This window comes from Nelumbo nucifera, chromosome 2 (genome assembly GCF_055504915.1).
Source record: "Nelumbo nucifera cultivar China Antique chromosome 2, China Antique-T2T, whole genome shotgun sequence".
Lineage (NCBI taxonomy): Eukaryota > Viridiplantae > Streptophyta > Magnoliopsida > Proteales > Nelumbonaceae > Nelumbo > Nelumbo nucifera.
The window spans coordinates 93,899,457-93,920,240 of NC_142650.1; the positions used below are offsets into that span (position 1 = coordinate 93,899,457).

The 20,784-nt window shown below is 41.3% G+C and overlaps 1 protein-coding gene across 17 annotated transcripts in view; it reads left to right on the forward strand.

The window, feature by feature from the left end:
• LOC104612015 (uncharacterized) overlaps positions 1 to 20,784 on the forward strand; it is a 49,735-nt gene that overhangs the window by 26,800 nt on the left and 2,151 nt on the right. For 3 of the 17 annotated variants that reach the window (XR_016082406.1, XR_016082402.1, XR_016082403.1), the window contains 2 exons: positions 62 to 20,565; positions 20,673 to 20,713. The exons of 11 other annotated variants lie outside the window; for them this stretch is intronic. The gene's annotated coding sequence lies outside the window, so the exon portion shown is untranslated. Of the gene's footprint in view, positions 1 to 61; positions 20,714 to 20,784 lie in introns of all 17 variants that reach the window. 3 more of the 17 variants (XR_016082400.1, XR_016082401.1, XR_016082404.1) reach the window with 2 other exon arrangements.

Here is a 20,784-nt window from a genome sequence, read left to right on the forward strand (position 1 = left end):
CCTTTTGTGTGTTGTCTTTCTTTTTGGCTTTATCTTGCTGATGGGGGTATTTCTACTGCAGGTCTGTCGGTACTACGTCGTCTTGGGTGACCAAGTCGGGCTCCTCCGTGATCGTTTAAAGAAAGTCGAGGAGAAGAATGAGTAGCTCGCGGTGCGGGTCGCCGAGGCCGAGAGTAGTTGGGACACCGCCGTCTCGGTTGCAAACGACGGGAGGGAGGTCTGGAAGATGTTGGACGAGGACCTCAAGGCAGAAAAGGCCTGGACTACCGAGCTTCAGGAGGCCTTGAAAAAATCATAGCTCGAGTGCGTTCGCCTTGACGAGGCCTTGATGGCGGCTTAGGCGAGGGGAACGGAGGCTGAGTAGGAGGTGAAGGATGCCGTCACCATCTAGAAGATGCTGGAGGAGTACTAGCGTTGTCTTGCTGACTACGAGGCCGACTCCTATCTATGGAGAGAATCGAGGACACCAAGCTCGAAGTGCTGAGGCTGATGCCCAACTTCCCAGTGGACGAGTTGAAGGTTCCCTCAAATGTTGAAACTCTTTCTCCTGAGGGCCCCATTGCTCCTACTATCGAGGTCCTTGTTGCTCCTGCAGCCGCCGAGGACTCTACTACTTTTGCTGCCGAGGGTGGTGCATAGGCAGCTCTTTTGTTCTTTTTGTTGTCTCTTTCTTATAGTTTTGTTTATCTTTTTTGTAAAGGGCCGAACCTCCCCATCCGAGGCCTTATTTTTGTAAGATCTGAAAGAGAACACTTACTGAATTATACTTTTTGCATATCTTGTGCCTTTGTTGCTTCTCTCTCTTTCTCTTTCTCTCTTTTGTATATGAGGGTCTATGCCCCCTTCCAGGAGGTCACAAGTAGCAAAAGGTCATCATCCGAGGTGGCTTGCCATTTAGTTGCTTGCCTAGGAAGTTGACTTTAAGGAGATCGGCCGAGGTCAGGCTAAGGCGTCGAGGTGATCGGGGCCCCTTACCTCTTTGGGAGGAAAGGGAGGTGAAGTCCTTAGCTCTCTTGGTTTGCTTTTCACCTTCATAAGGTGCTGGCTAGAGGAGATCGGGGGGAGCGGCCAAGGTGTCGGGGCTGCTTCCCTCCTGAGCTTTGCCTCGCTAATTAATTAAGCACAGGGTTGTGCTTAGTATTCATGGCTGTTTTGTCTCTGGTTGGGATGTTGGGGTATCTCATCGGGCTACCTAAACAACACTGTGGAAGGCAATACGTGGTGTCCTCCCCAAGTTCCTTCAATTTGTAAGGTATGATACTTGCTCTAGAAATTTGGTTCTTTTTTGGGAAGACACTTGGGTGGGTAATCAACCTCTAAAAGACCTATTTCCTTCTTTGTATGCCCTTTCCCTTTATAAAAAGGAGGTTATCTCTGTCTTTCTTCCCCCTCCAGTTTTACCTTTATCCTTGAACTAGGACTTTGGTTTTCGTAGGGGCTTAAGGGAGGAGGAGCTTGCTTGTGTTACTAAACTTCTATCCATTCTAGAGAGTGTTTGCTTGGACCCCTCTTCTCCTGATAAAAGGGTGTGGACTCCTAGCCCAAGAGGTTCTTTCACTTGTGCATCCTTCTTCAAATCCCTTTCTTTGATTACTTCTTTTGAGTCTTTCCCAGTGAAAGAAGTTTGGACAAAGCTTGCGCCCCCCAAAATTGTTGTTTTCTGCTGGGAAGTGTACCTTGGTAAGATTACTACTTTGGAGCACTTTGATTAAAAAAAACTTTGGAGAACTTACAAAAGAAAAAGCTTTTTATTTGTTTGTCCCCAAACTAGTGTGTACTGTGCAATTCTCATAGTGAGGACTGTTACCACTTATTGGTTTCTTGTTCCTTTGCTGCAGTTCTTTGGGACTGGATGTTTGTTTTGTTTGGATGTAGGTGGAATCATCCAGCGGAGGTAAAATCATTATTCTCACCAACTACCTTTGCTTGCCTAACAAAAAGAGGAAGGAGTACGTGGAGATGTTTTAGAGCAACCACCCTATGGACAATTTGGGAAGAAAGAAACGCTAGAATTTTCTAAGATAAAGAGAGGTCCTTTACAGAAGTGAAGAAATGTATCCTAACCAGGACTATCCATTGGCTGAAATCTTTGGCTTCTTTCAGCTCTTTTTCATTTTATGACATTTGGAAAATTGGGCCACAGTTGCACACACTTCGGTTAGAAAAACCAGAGCCACTACAGTTTGGGTAACTCCCCCAGAAGGGTTTTTTAAATTGACTTTTGACAGAAGCAGCCAGGGTAACCCAGGACTGTCTGGCATTGGAGGAGTATTGAGGAATGAAAATGGCAACATCATATCCTTATTCTCAGGCCTGATAGGGATAGGGGACTCTACAAGATCTGAGATATTGGCTGCAGTACAGTGAATTAAGATTGCTAATCAACTAGGAGTGGAGAACCTATTGATTGAAGGGGATTCTAAGGTGATTGTGCGCTGGCTGTCAAATCCAGACAGTTAAAAAAAAAAAAAACAGTCCCATCACCAAGTTGTATAAACTGTTCACAATCTGAAATTTAATAAAATACATGTTTACTGATAAAAAAAGCAAGAGGTTGTGAAAAGAGCTAGCTTTAGAAGCTGTTCCAAATCAGTACTACATTTGAGCCCAAAACATTTGTGTTCTATGTACCCCTTGCTTGGCTAAGCTATCTGCCAAGTTATTAGCAGTCATCCTCACCCATTTCACATGGATTAACTTGTCCTGTGACAGCCATTTGAATTTTCTGAATTCATTCCTCAAATGCCATGCCACCCCTCCCCTTTAACCAGCCACTTAACCACAGTTTTTAGAATCTCCCTCAATAATCAGCCTATTAATACCCAGTTATTTTGCCTTCTCAACCTCAAAAACTGCAGCCAAAAACTCTGATCTTGCCACATCACCCTGCTCCACAGGGCCAGAGTATAAAGCAATTATGTTCCCCTCTTCATCCCTAATGGCTCCTCCAATACTTGAGGGGCCTGGGTTACCCAAATGGCTCTCATCAAAATTCAGTTTCTTCCTACCATTTATTGGAGGAGACCAAACCTCAATAGATCTTTGTTTTGTAGTTCAGGATGCAACAATGATACCCCAAGCTCTGAAGAAATCTTCAATTCAATTTTGAAATCCGAAAACAGCTTCAAACTTTTTTCCCAATGAGCTACTTTCAATGCTATAATTTCAACCAAGGCTTCCTTACTTCGTTCCTTCTTTTCAAAAATTCCTGCATTTCTTTCCTCCCACACAGTCCAAATTAGTACTGCTCTAGTGCATCTCCACAAGGTCCTACCCCTCTTTTTTGTACAGCTAATGCTAGTAGGGCTAAACAAACCCTCCGACCTATCAGGAGAAGACCAATTACATCCAAAGATAGAAGTAAACCAACCACAAAGAAAGCTAATAAACGGGCAACAGATAAGAAGACGAAACACAGTCTCACCATTCAACTTGCGAAGAACACACCAGTTGGGGAACAAACACCAATTTGGTCTCTTCCTTTGAAGTGGATCAAAGGTGTTAATGCTTCCAATAAACACTTCCCAACAGAAGGTGCTAATTGTAAGGGGAATGGGAGAAGAGCAGATTTCCTTGACTGGGAAAGAATAGGAAGATTTCTTCTCATAATTAAACACAAAGTGATTGACACTACATTGAGCCATCTCAAAGTTCTTTAACACTTCACTAAATCTACCAAACTAAGCATGCGGAAGTTGTCTTTCTCAACTTACACACCTTACTATACTCCTTGTGAGCAACAAACCCTAGTGGTTGCTCCATATAGACCTCTTCAACTAAATCATTATGTAAAAGGCATTTTTGATGTCATGTTGAAAGAGTAGCTTTAGTGTATTGGTAATGTAAGTAAAAAGAACTTGCCTCTTTTGAGTAAGCAGCTTTGGAGCTTCCTATTGGACAATGAAATGCTATGGCATAAAGTTGTGATTAGTATTCATGGACTATCAAGGAATGATTGGGATGCCAATATTTTGCACAAAGCTAACTTGGTTTCACCATGGAAAGCTATTCCTATTATCCTTAATTTCTTAATCATGTATTGTTTGGCCTTTGGTAATAGGATTAGGTTCTAGGAGGATATCTGGATTGGGGAGTCTCCTTTGAAAGATGTGTTTCATTCTTTGTTCATTCTCTCCAACCTTAAAAGAAAGACTTGTGTCTGAGTTCTTTCAGTTTTATCCTTTATCTTCAGGGCTGAATTCAAATTTGGGCTTAACAAGGAATCATGTATTGTTTGGCCTTTGGTAATAGGATTAGGTTCTAGGAGGATATCTGGATTGGGGAGTCTCCTTTGAAAGATGTGTTTCCTTCTTTGTTCATTCTCTCCAACCTTAAAAGAAAGACTTGTGTCTGAGTTCTTTCAGTTTTATCCTTTATCTTCAGGGCTGAATTCAAATTTGGGCTTAACAAGGAATCTTAGAGAGTCTAAAATTTCTTTTGTGTCTTAACTCGTTGAAACTCTTGGATAATTTAATTTTTGATGACACAATAAGGGATAGTCGGGTATAGTCACTACCTCTTCTTCTTCCTTTCCTATGAAAGAAGTTTGGTGTGTCTCTATCTCCCCAGAAGTTGGTGCTTTTTACTGGGAAGTTTTTCATAGCTGCATTAATACTTGGGGCTTGCTACAAAAGAAAAGACCAAAATTGGTTCTTGTTCCATTATTGGTGCATCTTGTGCATGTTGAATGGTGAGATTGCTTTCTATCTCTTAATTTCATATCTTTTTGTTTGTTGTATTTGGGGATGGTTCTCTCTTTTTGGTTGCAGGTGGAACCCTCTCGTTGGTTTGGACAGGATGTTTTGCCCGTCGTTTTTGAGAAGAACAAAGAGAAGTGGCAAAACTATGTGGCAATGTGCAAGGGCTGCAAAGGGAGATGAATCAATAGGGAGTGATTGGATGTTTGAGTTTTAATTTGGGTTAGAAGGGAATCTAGTTACAATTGAAGATAGAAAGCTGATGGAGGTTGCATAAAGTGATAAAGTGGTGAAATTAATTGAAGTGGGCCCAAATTTGGATTGAACCAGCTTGAGTGGTCCAACTAATTTGCTGGGTCCAGTGCAGGGAGCCCATGTTCACTTAAAAAAGCATGTGGGCCAGGAGTGTTTATAGATGGTTAAGGCAATGTATTGTCATTCCTAATTGTTTTCTTTCCATCCAGGAAAGGGCTTTGGGGTGTTCTCATCCTTGGCAACCTTCCCAAAATAATGGTACAAGGTTTGCAGAGAGTGCTGAGTTGGTGATTGTTGAAGGTGTGAAGAGCATTAGTGTCTTTTGAGACATCAATCATTTTAGAACATGGTATTGTCAACCCTTTGGATTGGTGTGACGAGGCTGAAGATAGAGAGCAGGCGAAAGAATCAGAGAAAGGAAAGTATAAGGGAAGATCAAGTAGTTGTCTCAGGGGTTTCCCAATAAGATAAAGATAAGGATCTTGAGTTTGGGGGAGGTATCTTGCAGTTAAGGGAAGGAGGTTTAAAGAAGGATACAGAGGAAATCATTGGGGGGCTAGAAAGATCTGAGATGGTGCTTAAGGAGGGAAATTTAATTGTGCTGCTTGATATCTAAGGAAAAGACCTGGAGCTTCAGAGGGAAAAGCAAGGGGTGAGCCTGAAGGTTTTGAAAGCAGAAAGATGGGGGGAGAAGAAAAGGACACAGTAGGTATTTGTTCAAAGATTTTAAAAGGAAAAGAAATTACAGAACATGTTCAGCTTTAGAGAAGAGTAAGAATGCAGTGGTAGAAGACAAGGTGGAAAAGAGAAGAAAATGAAGGTGATTCAAGCGATGAAAAGATTACATTGGATTAAACCCATGTAATTGAAAAATCAGTTGATTTGGAAATGGTTGTGAATATAGAAGTTGAAATATGCAAATCGTATCTTTAGGTTTACTTGTCCTAGGGGGTGAGGGTTGTGTTAGGAAGATGTTCAAAGAGTTGGAAGAGAAATATCCTATGCTGGTTAAGGAAAATGATGTAGGCCATGAAGAAAAGTACTCAATTTGAGAAGCAAGTCAATATGATTAAAGATCTTCTGTCTTGGCTGTAGCTGTTAGGAAGAAGAATGAGGTTTCTGTTACAAGCCAATTTTTTGAGAAGAGTTTGGTGTTAGAATTGGAAAGAATCAACAAGGAACTTGAGGATGTGAAGAAGCTTAAGAAGACCTCTCTTGCAGTTAGTAGATTTAGAATGAAGAGGAAACACCGAGATGCTCTTAGTTCAATTGCCTTTTCTAGATTGAAAGGGGCTCTATTTAGGATTTGGCCGAACAGGAAGTTTTGAATCCTAGTAGGATTTGGCCAAATAAGGCAGTCTCCAATTAAGGGTGAACCAGTGGGTCAAACCAGGGGGGCATCTAACTTAAGTTGTCACGTGAGGGCCCATATTAGCACTCATAAGCCTGCAGAATTGTGTGGGCCCATTTTCCAGAAGGAAATGACCCAATTAATTTGTTTCCACTTGGCCCATCTGTCAAATTGGCAAATGGGCCAAGTCTAGAAGGCCCATCAGCCTTAAAGGCACATGATCACTTAAGTAGTCACATGCCAAAGGGCCTCCTTTCAATAGACACTAACTGTGGTCTATCTTCTTCCTCAAGCCCTGCGAATCAGACCATCGCAATCCCCGAAGTGTTAGACGCAATCAGTTAGAAATGGAGAAGGAAGACAACTCCAAGGAGGAGGATTTTCTTCAGAGTCTAACACAGACGACGTAGTCAGCCTTGGTAGTGTCGATCTGCAGTTGTCAATGTCGATTTTAGAGGATGAAAGCTTTCACACAGACTTGCTTTTCTTATTAGATGATGCCTTGGTGAAGGGATGGGATATCCATTCACATGGACGCCCAAGTCTTGCGGAAGGGATTGGGCGAATTTCAAAAATTTCTCCCATCTTTGCAGGGAATCGAATTCCCTATTTTAGAAAAACATATTTTTCAAGGATCAATCTTGAACTATGAACCAAACCAGATCTGAACCAAAAGGAGTAGGAGGGAGGATGTACCTGATACGGAGAATTAGTATCTCCCAATGGAGGTGTTCGCATCCAAGGAAGGATCCAAAGACTGCTCCCACTGAAGATGGCGCAGTGCAGGATGGAGCAGAATCAGCAATGTTCTTCCAAAAGAACTTGACCCTTCGCAAGAATCAACAGGATGGCTTGTGAATACAGCTCCAATCAATCTTTTCCCAAAAGATTGGTATCAAGATCAAATCTTGATTACTCCTGTAGAGAGTAGGAGATCGAACTACTGGAGGTGGCGGCTGCAGGAAGGAGGCGGCAAGAGAGTATTCGCAGGGTGCAGAATTCTCTCTTCTTGTGATTTCAACTCTGAAGAGAATTGAACATCAATCTCTAAAGGCTGCCGCCCCCTCCTCCTTTTATAGATTTAAAGGGATCAGCTCCTAATCCCATTAGGAGCTGCTGATCCAAATTATATTTGGATTAGAAGTCCCTTTAAGTGATAAGGAAGAACCCTTATCTTATCTGCAGATCAGATCAGCCATCTCCTAATCTAATTAGGAGGCTTCCAGATCTAAGTGGATAGGGTCTTGGCCCAATCCTATCAGTTGATCCATCTCAGAATTTGCCCCCTTGAATTGACTGATCAAATCAGCCCAGTTCGAAATGGGCTTAAGGCACATTTAAGGTTATGTACTCACTTAGCCTTCCAAACTGCTGCCCACTTGGGCTTCCTTGTATGGCGTGGGACCCAAACATTGATCTACACATCAACCACATGGGTTCAGCCCAGCCTTTGTTACAAGGCCTGGCCGAATACACTGTTATGGACAGTGCACCCCCTGAAACCCATCTTATGGGCTCTATGGGCTCAACACTTACCTTAAGTGGTCTCTGGGCCAAGCCACCTTGTAACACCCAGGGACTATGGGCAGATGCAAGATTAGCCCATCAGGTATTATCCTCAATGGTCTTACACTTAACCTCTCAACCCATAATGATCAAACACTGCTCGACAAGGGAGGACCTCTCCCTTGACTGCAAGGAACAATGTTGCACTCTCTGCTTACATGGATCCCGGGAATTAAAACCTTTTGCAAATCATTTCAAAACCATAACATATATATGTATATCTTTATATAAATATATTTTGCAAAACAAAATCTCAACAATTGAAATTGGCTGCCGGCAGTCTTGGTTTCCATCAGAGAGAGTGCATCCCTGATCATTACATTTGTCCGACAAAGGGGCTGATCTTGTCACTATGATCACCCACTTAGATGAATTCTCGGACTGTCCACATACCCAGGTTTTGACCCCCGCTAAGGATCTCACTGATTGGTACATCAAAGACAGCCCAATCCGACACCTAGTGTAGTATCATAATCGAGTCTAGGGGTCAGGTGTAACTTTCCAGTTTTGCCCATCTATCTCCAAGGTCCAGGGCAATACTGGAAATCTGGTCCGGTTCAAAGGTTCTATTAATCCTACATTGCATGTGCTTCGGGTCTCACCCTGGTAGCTGAGACGAGCCACCCCAACAGTTGGCAGCACACCGGTGTCAGCCTTGGCAGGATAAATCTCCCCAGACTTACCCAATGGCTGTGAACATTCTAAATTAACACAAGTCTCATTAAGTGTCCAGTTTAAGGGTATTACACAGAAACACACCACTGGAACATGAATCAAATGTGTACTTTATTCATTTACAATAAATTCATAATGTACATATTTCTGATTGAAGCTAAGGGCATACAACTGTCTAACACTTGGGCCCATCAAAAGATGTCTAGGAGGAAGTTTTACAAACTCTTACGTCACCAAAGTTGGCGGTAAATCCAGTAGAGCCTACAAAGGAAACACAGGGGACACTTAACCCGGAGCCTATTCCCTTTTCAACAGAGCAACACACTCTCTTCATTGAATCAGAGGAACATGAATCTTTCTGTTCACAGAACATAAATTCAGCGGTTAGGGACAAAATGCTAAGGTGGATTTGGATGTTACAATTAACACAACTTTAATAGAACCAAATACACTTCCACTTTCTCCTCAGACACAAGGTTTGGTGGCAGCCCCTGATTACATTTCTGGGACTTTAGAACCTTTGTCCTTGACCCATAATGGTATAGGTATGTTTGTTCATTTGGGTTTTGGTACTGATGTGGGTTCTGTGCTTGAAACAGGTATCTCGGCTTCTCAAACGGAAAGAACAGCTTTTAGAGGGGAAGGTGTGGGCATAGCTAATGGTTGTGTTGAAAAGGAGAGAGAGATTCAGTTGAGAAAAAAGCAAGAGGAGGAGTTAGAGAGAATTTGGAATCTAATATGTGCTCTTCTTGAGGAATACACACAAAGGGAGGGGTTGGGTGTGGTTTCTAAGAATGTTGACAAAAACTATGAAAAGGAGGGGGGAGAGCTACTCTTGAAAAAATTGCAGGAGGAAGAATTAGAGAGGATATAGGGGCAAATTTGTGAACTATTGGAGGAGTACAAGATCACAGAGGATTGAGGAAAACACATATGAGAATCGAAACCCAAAAAACTGTCCAAGCACCCAGGGAGTGGGAAATAACACAAAGAAAAAGAAAAGAACTGAAGTAAAGAGGTTGATTTCAGATATAGAAGGGGACATTTGAGTTTAGTGGCGGAAGGGGAAGAAGAAAGACTCCCAAGTAGGAACCTTTAACCTTAGTTGGGCTCTAAAATTTTGTTTCCCATGAAAATCATCAGTTGGAATATGAGGGGCTTAGGGAGCGCAAGGAAAAGGAGGTTAATTAAAGATCTGCTCAGAAGGAATAGGCCTGATATAGTGATGTTACAGGAGACCAAATTAGTCGATTTTGACAAAAATGGGCCAGAAGTAGTCAAGAGGAATAAGTTGGGCCATTGCATCCTCTTGGGGGGCTTCAGGGGGTATTGTCACATTGGGTTGAAGAGGATGTTGTAGAGGCAGAGGAGGAGTTAATAGGAAACTTTTTGGTGTCTGTAAAGTTCAAGTCGGTGAACGATGGTTTCGTTTGGGTGTTGACCAATGTGTATGGCCCTAATATCTATAGAGAGAGGAATGAATTTTGGGAAGAGTTATATGGAATCCAAGGGCTATGGGAGGGTCCTTGGTGTTTGGGTGGCGATTTTAATGTATTATGCTTTGTTAATGAGACAAATAACCCCTAACAGCTCATTACAACTAGTATGAGAAAATTTTATGATTTTATTAATTGTAGTGAGCTTAAGGAGCTTCCTCTTGTGCAGGGCCTTTTTACTTGGTCTAACTTCCAAGAAAGCCCAACTTGCTCGAAGCTTGATAGATTCCTTTTTAATGAAAGTTGGGAAAATCATTGGAGAGACTTGCTATCCAAAGATCTACCTAGAGTTACCTCCGACCATTGTCCCACTGAGCTAGGTCAAGAGCCATTTAGGAGTGGACCCAAACCCTTTAGGTTCGAAAATATGTGGCTGACACACCCAGATTTTGTATGAAAGATTGAGGAATGGTGGAATCAAGATATGAGGGGGGTGAAGTGGAAAGGGGTAAGGTTTCATAAGAAGTTGAAAAGCCTAAGGGGGAATTTAAGAGAATGGAATAGGGACCTTTTTGGGAGAATAGAGGAACAAAAATCCAATCTGATGAACCAAATAGAGGACCTGGATGAGAAGGAATCTCAACGAACCATGAATACTCAAGAAAGAGAATTAAGGTGGTGGAAGTTGAAAAAGGAATTAGAGGAGGTTCTTTTGCAAGAAGAGATATTTTGGAGGCAAAAATCTAGGCATCAATGGATAAAGGAAGGGGACAGGAATACCAAATTTTTTCATGAGATGGCCAATGGAAGAAGAAGGAAAAACTTGGTGACTAAACTTGAAGTGGATGGTGTGGAGTTGGAGTTGGCTGGGTTGGATTGGCCTACACTGTCTGAAGAGATGAAATTGTGGTTGGAAAGGAGTTTTGAGGAGGAAATACGACAAACAGTTTTTTCAATGGATAGATCTAAGGCACCAGGGCCAGATGGCTTTACTATGGCTTTCTTTCAAGACTGTTGGAAAATAATTAAAGGAAGAAGAAGGTGGCGACAACTTGGGTTCAGAAAGATTTTCGATCATAATCTCCTCTTACTCCCTTAATTCTATTTCATTAAGTTAAACTTTAGTAATTTACAAAGAAGCCCCTAGTTGAGCAGAAAATTAAAAAGACATAACATAAGAAAGAATAAAGCCCAGATTAAGGCCCATTACAGCAAAGAACATAAAAGATAAAAAAGGATAAACAGCTTATGGGGCCATTCGGCCCATCTTCTCTATACTCTCCTCAAGCTGAGCATAGATGTCAATCATGCCAAGCTTGCCAGTATCATGCTGAAGTTTAGCCTTGGGAATGCCCTTGGTGAGGAAATCAACTGTCCTTCAGAGGTGATGAAAGGTAGACACTTCTCCAGAAGCCACTCTTTCTCGAATGAAGTGTTTGTCAACTTCAATATGCTTAGTTCTGTCATGTTGCACTGGGTTGTGAGCAATGTTGATGGCGGCCTGATTATCACATTATAACATCATTGGCTTATTATGCTCAATACCCAGTTCCTCCATCAAGGATATAAGCCACAATAGTTCAGAAACTCCATGGGCCATGGCTCTGTATTCTGCTTCGGCTGAAGATCGAGCTGATTGTTTCTTGCTTCTCCAAGAGACAATATTACCTACCACCAAGCTACAGTACCCAAAGGTAGATCCTCTGTCATCAATGTTTCCGGCCTAGTCAGCATTTGTGTAGGTTTCAAGTTTCATATGGCCATGCTTAGCAAATAGAATTCCCTTTCCAAGGGAGCCCTTCAAATAACACAAAATCCGCTCTGCTGCTGTCATGTGAGTATCCCTGGGACCATGCATGAACTGACTGATGCAATTGACAGCATATGCAATGTCTGGCCGAGTCATGCATAGATAAAGAAGTTTTCCAAGTAATCTCTAGAAGACTCCCTTATCTTCTAACAATATTCCATCTGAAGTAGAGAGTTTATGGCTCATATCGATAGGAGTAGCAACTAGTCTAGCACCCATCTTCCCTGTTTCAGAGACAAAATCAAGAACATACTTTCTCTTAGATATAAGGATCCCATCCTTGGATCTAGCAACTTATATGCCAAGAAAATATTTCAATTCCCCTAGATCTTTGATCTCAAACTCTGTATGAAGGAAAGATTTGAGATCATTAATCCCTGAGACATCATTACCAGTTTCAACAATATCATCAACATACACAATCAGGTAAACGGCCAAGGATCCTCTCCTTTTCACAAAGAGGGTAAGATCAGACTGTGTTTGTACATAGCCAAAGCTAACAAGGGCAGCCCCTAACCTTTCAAACCATGCTCTAGGGGATTGTTTGAGTTCATAAAGAGACTTCTTCAGCCTGCAGACCTTTCCTTTCATATCTGTTTCATACATCCCTGGAGGAAGAGACATATAGACCTCCTCATGTAACTCTTCATTCAGAAATGCATTCTTTACATCCAGTTGATAAAATGGCCAATCTGAGTGTGCAGCCAAAGATAACAGAACTCTCACAGTAAGTCATCTTGGCAACAGGGGCAAAGGTGTCCAGATAATCAATCCCATATGTCTGTGTATAGCCTTTTGCAACCAGCCTAGCCTTGTACCTTTCAATGGTGCCATCAGCATGATATTTGATAGTAAAAACCCACTTACAGCCTATTGGATCCTTCCCTTCAAGCAAATCAACCACTTCCCAAGTGTCATTCTGTTCACATAGCATCCCTCCATTCTGGAATATTAAGAGCTTTTGACACAGACCTGGGAATTGGGTTAGAAGCAACAGAAGAAAGGTAGGCAAAATATGAAGGAGAGAGCAAACTATAAGAAAGGTGTTTGGAAATGCAATGTGCAATACACTTCCTTTTTCCTTTCCTAATAGCAATGGGGATATCAAGGTCTAGGAAGGATGGCTCCAAAGGGGCTGTAACAGTACCTGTTGTCTCATCTGTAACCGGAAGTGCATGAGGCTCATGTGTTGTAGGGGAAAGAATCTGCTCATTTCTGGTTCTCTGCCAGTGGTACAACCTGGGATTAAAAAGAGGGCGATGAGGTAAATGAGGAGGAATAGGAACATTGGAATGAGAGTGAAGTGACTGATCCTCTCTTTACTCATTTGAAGGAGGAAGAGACTCAGCAAAAGACTCAACTGGGACAGGATAAGGAAGAACAAACACCTGTGACAAATCCTCCCCCTTTGGACAATGTCTCTCTAGAGAAGAACCATAAAAGGAAGAAAGCTCATCAAAGGTGACATCCATTGAGACACACCGAGTGCTAGTCTTTGGATTAAAGCAACAGTAACCCTTCTGTGTGGAGGAATAACCAAGGAAGATACACTTGTGGGCTTTTGGTTCAAATTTATGTCTCTGGACACTTGGGATATGTACATAACAAGTGCAGCCAAAGACACGAAGAGGAATAGGAAAAAGATCTTTGTCCGAATGAAGAAGACTGAAGGGAGACTTAAACCCTAAAACCCTGGATGACATACGGTTTATAAGGTAGGTAGCAGTGAGAACAACATCACCCTAAAATTTTGTAGGGGCATGTGAGGCAAATATAATACTTATTGCAACTTCAACAATATGTCTATTTTTTCTTTCAACAACTCCATTTTGTTAACCCCTAAATCAGTGAGATAGCAAGTCAGGTATTTCTCAAAATATTCTTTTTTCTTTGTCGGATCTGAAAATTTTAATTCTGGTATCAAACTGGGTTAGGACAAATTCATGGAATTGCCTCACAAGTCTGGGAACTTCATCACGGGACTTCATAAAAAATATCCAAGTGAACCGAGAAAAGTCATCAATGAGCAAGATAAAATATTTGTATCCACCCATAGGAGGTATGTAGTAAGGCCCCCACACATCAGAGTGCACAATATTAAAAGGAGAAGAAGATCTTTTATTACTCAGAGGATAACTGTTTCTACAATGTTTTGATAGTTCACAAGACTCACAATGAAGATTGGACAAACTAATTCCCTTAAATAGTTTTGGGAATAAATGACTTAATGTAGAAAAAGAAAGATGACCCAAACGAAAATGACATAACATGACTTGATTGATGGACTCTGTAATTGTAGACCCAAAAGCAGTTTTTCCAGGTTGCTCATGGCACTGTCCAGGAGTATCCAACAGATATATTCCCTTCGCCTCACGGCCACTCCCAATCACCTTCTGAGACTCAAGATCCTAAAAAACACAGTAGGAAGGGAAGAAGGTTACACAACAGTTTAATGACTTAGGCTATTTACAGATAACAAGTTTGTATTTAGTCTGGGTACATGAAGAGCAGAAGGAAGAACCAAGGAGTCTGTAGCCTTGATGGTTCCCTTGCCGGAGATAGGGGCAAGAGACCATTGGCTAGGGTGATTTTGTCACGTCCAGGAAGTAAATCATATGAAACAAACAAAGTAGAAAGGCTGGTTATATGATCAGAAGCACCAGAATCAATAATCCAAGGGATCCTACGATTACATGAAATGGTTGCATGATTGGCAGAAGCCCGTATACCTGAATGAGCAAATGCAGAAGAGATTGAATTTCATGGAGGGTTGGAAGAAGAGGTCACACCCTCTAGGTGACTGATCATCCTCCCAAGCTTTTCATATTCTGCTTTCATAGCTGCTAACTTCTCACTAGCCGTCATCTCTTCAGTTTGGTATCTGTCACTATCTGGACTAGCAGCAACATTGGCACTCCTTGCCTTTATATTATCAGACTTCTTCTGAAACCGAAGTGGTAGGAGCTTAGGATGCAATTTTCAGCACTTGTCTTTAGTGTGTTTTGGCTTTTTATAGTACTCACAGATAATCTCTTTCTTCCTTGAGCTACTTGGAGTCCCTGCAACCCCCTTGGGTTTCACTCCCATATTAGCAAAGTGATCATTTAGACGAGCCCCTTGGACCTGGACAAGTCTTCTGCTTTCTTCACTACTTACCAAGGCATATGCTTGAGAAAGTGAGACATTATCCTTGGATAAAATATTTTGCTTTGTAATGTCGTACTCTGGATTTAACCCTGTCAAGAACTCAAACACCATGTTTCTCTCAACCAGTTTTTTGTAGGTCTCAGCATCATTAGTGGTGTCCCAGGCTACAACTTCTATCAAATCTATTTCTTGCCGTAAAGACTTTAGTGTTGAGAAGTATACAGCTAATGGTTTCTCCCCCTGTCTCAAATTCTTCACATCACTTCTCAACTTGTAAACCATGGCCACATTTAATTTTTGGGAATAGGTTTCAGCAACACTATCCCAAATTTTCTTTTATGAATTCATCCACAAATAGTGCTGACTAATCAGTGGTTGCATTGAATTCACAAGCCATCCAATAACAGTATAATTTTTTTGCATCCACTTTTCATATGATGGATCATCTTCCGGAGGCGCTTTTTTGTTCCCAGAGATAAAATCCCATTTGCCTCTACTACAAATATGAATTTTTACTGATTGTGACCAAGCCAGAAAATTAGTTCCATCCAGCTTGACTGTGGTCATAGCTAGTAGAGAGTCTACAGAGGCTCCCGGAACTTGTCCAGATTCAGCAATATGCTTGTTTTCAAAGTCTGCGGAGTTCATCTTCTTAAATACTTCAAAAAATGATTTCAAACAACTTCGAATAACAACAAATGAAGACAAAACAAAAACTGTGTTGTGAGCCAACCTCTATGCAGCTAGGAGAAACAAAAACTGTGTTGTGAGCCAACCTGCGTCACACTTGGAAGCTAGGAGAAACAGAGAAAACTCAGTCGCTCCTTGTAGACTTCACAAAACACCAATCCACTTGATTCGATCTTCAAGAAGAAGAATGAGAAGGCCTTCAGTCACTGAGCACCCAGGTCAAAATCTTTGTGGGGCCCGCAATCAGATTTCTCCAGAAAATTAGGGTTTTAGGCAACACACTTGAATCAATCAAAAGGATGACAAAACCAGTCCCCTTCTCTCCAGAAAACACTAACAACTGGGCTGAAGTAGGTTTCTTTAACTATTCATACGATTCAGTTCTCCATACACATTGTGTATGGGAAAAAAAGGTGAAAAAAAGGGAAAAACGAGCCTGCTCTTATACCAAGAAGAAAAACATCCTTTTGAGAAGAAATGACTATTTAGAAAGTTGCAAAAATTCAAAAGAAAGTAGCAGAAATCATAGTTCAAGAGGAGAGAAGAAGAAGAAAAAGAAGGTGGTGGCAACTTGGGTTCAGAGAGAGAGATTTTCGAACATAATCTCTTCTCTTACTCCCTTAATTCTATTTCATTAAGTTAAACTTTAGTAATTTACAGAGAAGCCTTTAGTTGGGCAGAAAATTAAAAAGACATAACATAAGAAAGAATAAAGCCCAGATTAAGGCCCATTACAGCAAAGAACATAAAAGATAAAAAAGGATAAATAGCCTATGGGCCATTTGGCCCATCTTCTCTACAAAGGAGACTTGTTAGAAGTTTTCAAAGAATTTGAGGAACAGTTTATCATTAGCCATGGAGTAAATGCCACTTTCCTAGCCCTGGTCCCAAAGAAGAAAGAGGCCAAACATCCCAAAGATTTTAGGCCAATCAGCTTGATAACAACCATGTATAAGATACTGTTAAAGGTCTTATCTTTGAGGATCAAAAAGGCTCTTCCTCGCATCATAAGTCAAGCTCAAGGTGCTTTTGTTCATGGTAGACAAATAGTTGACCAAATTTTAACAGCAAATGAAAGTGTGGAAGAGATGAGAAGATTGGGTAGGCAATGTTTTGTTTGCAAATTGGATCTTGAAAAGGCCTATGATTTAGTGGATTGGAGTTTTCTGCTAGAGGTGCTCAGAAAGTGTGGTTTTGGGGATAGATGTTGCAAGTGGATAGGTGGTTGTCTGACGTCTTGCCATTACTCAATTTTAGTAAATGGAGTAGTAAAGGATTTTTTCCCTGCATGTAGGGGCTTGAGACAAGGTGATCCATTGTCCTCTTTCCTTTTCACATTGGTTGTTGATGTTTTTAGTAGACTTTTGTCAAAAGCAGACACGGTTGGATTGATAAGAGGATGGAGATTAGGAAGAAATCAAGTTCTAGTTACCCACCTTCAGTTTGTAGATGATATCATAATCTTTTGTGAGGGATGTGATTTGTTGAGGGCAAGAAATCTAAGAAATCTAATAACCCTCTTTGAGAATGTCTCAAACCTGAACTAAATCTTGAGAAGAGTTGTGTGGTGGGGCTAAATGTGGAGGGAAGGGAGTTGGAGTCTATTGCTGCCTGCTCAGAATGCCCTATTTCTGCTTGTACCTTGACCTTCTAGGACTTCCCCTAGGTGCAAATTCAAAGGAAAGTAGGTTTTGGATCCCGGTGGTAGAGAAGTTTGAAAAAAGGCTAGTGACCTAGAAAAGAACTATATCTCTCTTGGGGGTAGAATAACTTTGATTAGGGCTACACTCGGAAACTTACCCATCTACTTATCTGCTTTCATGATACCTATTAGGGAAGCCAAGAAGATAGAAAAGTTGATGAGGGATTTTTTGTGGGAACCAAGTGCAGAGAAAAAGGATCATTTGATTAGATGGGAGGTGGTGAGTCGAAGCAAGGAACAAGGGGGCTTAGGGTTAGGGAACCTAGTAAATAAGAATGAAGCTCTTTTGGCAAGTGGTTATGGAGGTGGCCTCTGGAAGAGAGAGATTGTGGCATGAGGTGGTGGCTAGTATCCATGGCTGTTCTGAATCTGGTTGGGATGCCAGGATATCTCAACAAGCCATACTCACTACACCTTGGAAGGCGATTTTTGGCATCCTCCCAAAATTTCTCAAGTTTGTAAGGTATGATGTCTACAATGGTAATTCTGTGCTTTTTATGGAAGATGCTTGGGTGGGCAACCAACCATTAAAAGACCTCTATCCCTCCCTTTTTTCTATTTCCCTCTATAAAAAGGAGCCTGTTTTGAGGTTTCTTTCTCCCCCCATTCTCCCATTGCCTCTTAATTGGGACTTTGTGTTCCGTAGAGGGTTGAGGGATGAGGAATCAGTTTTTGTCTCTGAGCTCTTACTTTTACTTGATTCTGTTTATTTGGACCCTCCTAAACCAGATAGAAGAATTTGGTCTTTGACCTCGAATGGCTCCTTCTCTTGTTCTTCCTTCTTTAAGTCCCTTTGCTCTACCCCTACCCCTTTGTTGTTCCCAGTTAAAGAAGTCTGGTCAAGGCCAATTCCATCTAAAATTGTTGGTTTTTGTTGAGAAGTGTATCATGGTAAAATTAATACTATGGACAATGTACAAAAAAAGAGACCTTTTTCATGCTTGTCCCCCAGTTGGTGCATTTTATGTAAAGTGTAGAATGAGGACTGTTATCACCTATTGATTTCTTGCTCTTTTATAGTAAATATTTGGAATTGGGTTTTTATGCTATTTGGGTACAAGTGGAACCTGCCTCCTGAAGTAAATCTGCTTTTTGATCCGTCTTTTTTTGGTTGGCCAACAAAGAGAGGGAAGGTAATGTGGAAATGTATTAGGGCAGCCCTCTTATGGACCATTTGGGAGGAAAGAAATGCCAGAATTTTCTAGGAGGAGAGAAGCATTGCTGAAATAAGGGATTGTATACTGACAAGGGCAATCCTTTGGCTAAAAACTACTGATCTCTTTGTGGATTACTCTAGTGATGACCTTCGAAGGAGTTGGGCAGCAGTGGCCTCCACATCATCCAAGAAAAATAGAACACAAGCAGTTTGGTTACCCCCTCCGGAAGGAGTTGTGAAATTGAACTGTGATGGGAGCAGTCAAGGCAATCCAGGACCTTCGGGTATAGGAGAGATCTTGAGGAATAAGGACGACAGCATTCTGTCCTTATTCTCAGGTCCATTGGGTTATGGAGACTCTACAAGGGCTGAGATATTAGCTGTGGTACAAGGACTACAGATTTCCAACCAACTTGGAGTGACTAATTTGATAGTTGAAGGAGACTCTAAGGTGATAGTGGGATGGATGTCGGACCCAGAAACTGTTGTTTGGGGATATAGGGACATCATCAAAAAAGTCAAATGGCTTACGAGCACCATGTCAGTTAGCTTTTAATGAGTTAGTAAATCGGCAAATGCTTTGGCAGATTCTTTAGCTAAACAAGGGGCTTCAAGAGGTTCTCTGTTTTTGGCTAATTTGTAACTGCAATCTGAAAAGAGTTGGGTTTGGAACCACCTTTAAGGGGAGGTAACACCTCGTGCCTCCTCTTAGGGTGCTTCATGCTTGTACTATTTCTCTCTCTATTTAATAAAATACCATTCATTCATTAAAAAAAAAAATAGAGAACTCCCAGTTTGGCTTTTTTGGTGGTTGGTGGCTTGTCTACTTCATTGGCACTTATTGGGTTTTCATGCTTCTGATTGTTTTTTCTTAAATTGGGTTCTTTTGGGTAAAAATATTGGGTTTGGGTATTATCTGGAGTTTTCTGTCATGAGGTTTACATGCTTAGGGTCAGTTTGTTTGGTTGTGGTTGTTTGTGCCTCTTGTTATTGTTATTTTCCCTGGGATAATTGCCAAGAAGGGGTGGGCAGGGTCTGGAGTTTCTCTTTCGGGTGATCTCTGGTCACTTGTATCAGTTTCTTCTTCTTTTAATAAATTTTATTTTATTAACAAAAAAAATCATAGGGTCCCAAAAGGTGCAGGCTTTAGGTTTACCTCCTAATGGGAGACCAAGGTAAATAGTTTTCAAGGCGTCTAGGTGATTCTGGGCGACACTGGGTTGCCTAGTCGCCTAGGCTGGACCAAATGTTTGTGGTATCAAGCACCATGAATGCACTGCAAAAACACCCAGTGTGTAATGGTCCATTTTTTCTTATGAAGGGTTATACATGGAGTCATGAATCAATGTACTTGGGAAAGATTGAAATGCCTTGAGATTGTGGAGCTAAACTGCCTAACCTCTAATTGAAGTCAATGCTTAGGTTTGTTTATGTTTCACACCTCAAGAGGCACATATCTTTGGGAGAATGACGGTTCAGCTCAGGGTCAGAATTTCTAGGCCTAAAGTACAGTTGGGGTAGGTGCCAGGTCAGAATTGATGCCAATTCACGGGCGGGCTTTGGTGTACAGAGTGGGGTTTTTTGGCATTTTGAATGTTTAGCTCTGCAGTTGAATTCAGAAATCTGCATTGGGCCTGTCCGTACTTTTCTGCATATCTTTTGCCTCATAGCCCAATTTTCACCTGGATTATTAGTAGTGTCGAGTGTAAACTCGGTTATCAATTTGAAGAGTTAGGCCCTGTTTGGCATGCATTCAGAGAATCATTTCTGGTGATTCTTCTGATTCTCTGGATGATTCCCTTGCAAAATCTAGCGATTCTGCTAAATGAACTTTTTCACTTCTTAGGATGAGAATTTCTCATCCCGTTATTTTCTGTTACATCCTTTAAGTAAAACGAACATGTATGGTCAAAGCACATGTGAGAGAAAGGGCATACTAGTAATTTCTCACAAAAACATAATCGGACTCAAAAAACCCGAGCACCCTTCATTCTTTCATCGTTCTTCGTTGTTTCTCTGGTTGACATCTCTCCTGTTCAACGGCACAAAGAATCTTCTCAGTTGGTGATTGATCTCTCAGGTACCATGATTGTCCTTCATTTTCAATATCAGAAAAGCCCTTTTGTCCCTACAGAGTCTACAGACCATTCATCCAAAAACAGAGAGTGATGTCTTCTTCTTTTGCAGCAGCATATACCCACACCCCAACTCACCTTGCCGGTAAATAGGTAAGTTTATATGGTCTCTTCTCCCGTGGTTATGATATGCAATCTTCTCTGTTTTTTTTTTTTTTTCCATT